Below are 2,500 nucleotides of genomic sequence, written 5' to 3'. Positions count from 1 at the left end.
CGTGTCTGTGTGTGTGTCTGTCTGTGTCTGTCTGTGTGTGTGTCTGTGTGTGTCTGTCTGTGTGCATGTGTCTGTGTGTGTTTGTCTGTGTGTGTGTCTGTGTGTCTTTCTGTGTGTGTGTCTGTGTGTGTGTCTGTGTGTGTGTCTGTGTGTGTGTGTCTGTGTGTGTGTCTGTGTGTGTGTCTGTCTGTGTGTCTGTGTCTGTGTGCGTGTCTGTCTGTGTGTGTGTCTGTGTGTGTGTCTCTGTGCGTGTGTCTGTGTGTGTGTCTGTTTGTGTGTCTGTTTGTGTGTCTGTCTCTGTGTGTCTGTCTGTGTGTGTGTCTGTGTGTGTGTCTTTGTGTGTGCCTGTGTGTGTGTCTGTGTGTGTCTGTCTGTGTGTCTGTGTCTGTGTATGTGTCTGTCTGTGTGTGTGTCTGTGTGTGTGTGTCTGTGTGTGTGTCTGTGTGTGTGTCTGTCTGTGTGCATGTGTCTGTGTCTGTGTATGTGTGTGTGCCTGTGTGTGTGTGTCTGTCTGTGTGTGTGTGTCTGCTTGTGTCTGTGAGTTTGTCTGTTTGTGTCTGTCTGTCTGTGTGTCTGTGTGCATGTGTCTGTGTTTGTGTCTGTGTGTGTGTCTGTGTGTGTGTCTGCGTGTGTGTCTGTGTGTGTTTCTGTCTGTGTGTGTCTGTCTGTCACTGTGTGTGTGTCTGTGTGTGTGTGTCTGTGTGTGTGTCTGTGTGCATGTGTCTGTGTGTGTGTCTGTGTGTGTGTCTGTGTGTGTGTCTGCATGTGTGTGTCTGTGTGTGTCTGTCTGTGTGTGTGTGTCTGTGTGTGTTTCTCTGTGTTTGTGTCTGTGTGTGTCTGTCAGTGTGTGTGTGTGTCTGTGTGTGTGTCTGTCTGTGTATGTCTGTCTGTGTGTGTGTCTGTGTGTGTCTGTCTGTCTGTGTGTGTGTATCTGTCTGTGTGTGTGTGTCTGTCTGTGTGTCTGTGTCTGTGTGTGTGTCTGTCTGTGTGTGTATGTCTGTCTGCGTGTGTGTGTCTGTGTGTCTGTCTGTGTGTGTGTGTCTGTGTGTATGTGTCTGTGTGTGTGTCTGTGTGTGTGTGTCTGTGTGTGTGTCTGTGTGTGTGTGTCTGTCTGTGTGTGTGTATCTGTGTGTGTGTCTCTGTCTGGGTGTGTGTATCTGTGTCTGTTTGTGTGTCTGCGTGTGTGTCTGTGTGTGTGTCTGTGTGTCTGTGTGTGTGTTTGTGTGTGTCTGTGTGTGTGTCTGTGTGTGTGTGTCGGTGTGTGTCTGTGTGTGTGTCTGTCTGTGTGTGTGTCTGTGTGTGTGTCTGTGTGCGTGTGTCTGTGTGTGTTTGTCTGTGTGTGTGTCTTTGTGTCTTTCTGTGTGTGTGTCTGTGTGTGTGTCTGTGTGTGTGTGTCTGTGTGTGTGTCTGTGTGTGTGTCTGTTTGTGTGTGTGTGTCTGTCTCTGTGTGTGTCTGTGTGTGTGTGTCTGTGTGTGTGTCTGTCTGTCTGTGTGTATCTGTGTGTGTGTCTCTGTCTGGGTGTGTGTATCTGTGTCTGTTTGTGTGTCTGAGTGTGTGTCTGTGTGTGTGTCTGTGTGTCTGTGTGTGTGTCTGTGTGTGTCTGTGTGCGTGTCTGTGTGTGTGTCTGTCTGTGTGTGTCTGTGTGTGTGTCTGTGTGTGTCTGTCTGTGTGCATGTGTCTGTGTGTGTTTGTCTGTGTGTGTGTCTGTGTGTCTTTCTGTGTGTGTGTCTGTGTGTGTGTCTGTGTGTGTGTCTGTGTGTGTGTGTCTGTGTGTGTGTCTGTGTGTGTGTATCTGTCTGTGTGTGTGACTGTCTGTGTGTGTCTGTGTGGGTGTCTGTGTGTGTGTCTGTGTGTGTCTCTGTGTGTGTGTCTTTGTGTGTGTCTGTGTGTGTGTCTGTCTGTGTGTGTGTCTGTGTGTGTGTCTGTGTGCGTGTGTCTGTGTGTGTGTCTGTTTGTGTGTCTGTCTCTGTGTGTGTGTCTGTGTGTGTGTCTTTGTGTGTGCCTGTGTGTGTGTCTGTGTGTGTCTGTCTGTGTGTCTGTGTCTGTGTGTGTGTCTGTCTGTGTGTGTGTCTGTGTGTGTGTCTTTGTGCGTGTGTCTGTGTATGTGTCTGTGTGCGTGTGTCTGTGTGTGTGTTTCTGTGTGCGTGTGTCTGTGTGTGTCTGTCTGTGTGCGTGTGTCTGTGTGCGTGTGTCTGTGTGTGTCGAGGTATGTGTTTCTCTCTGTATGCGTGTGTCTGTGTGTGTGTGTCTGTGTGCGTGTGTCTGTGTGTGTCTGTCTGTGTGCGTGTGTCTGTGTGCGTGTGTCTGTGTGTGTCTCGAGGTGTGTGTTTCTCACTGTGTGCGTGTGTCTGTGTGTGTCTGTCTGTGTGTCTGTGTCTGTGTGTGTGTCTGTCTGTGTGTGTGTCTGTGTGTGTGTCTTTGTGCGTGTGTATGTGTATGTGTCTGTTTGCGCGTGTCTGTGTGTGTGTCTGTGTGTGTGTCTGTGTGTGTTTCTGTGTG

This window comes from Giraffa tippelskirchi, chromosome X (assembly GCF_054371585.1).
Source record: "Giraffa tippelskirchi isolate mGirTip1 chromosome X, T2T-mGirTip1v1.2.pri, whole genome shotgun sequence".
In the NCBI taxonomy this organism is placed as follows: domain Eukaryota; kingdom Metazoa; phylum Chordata; class Mammalia; order Artiodactyla; family Giraffidae; genus Giraffa; species Giraffa tippelskirchi.
This window is presented reverse-complemented; position numbering follows the sequence as displayed.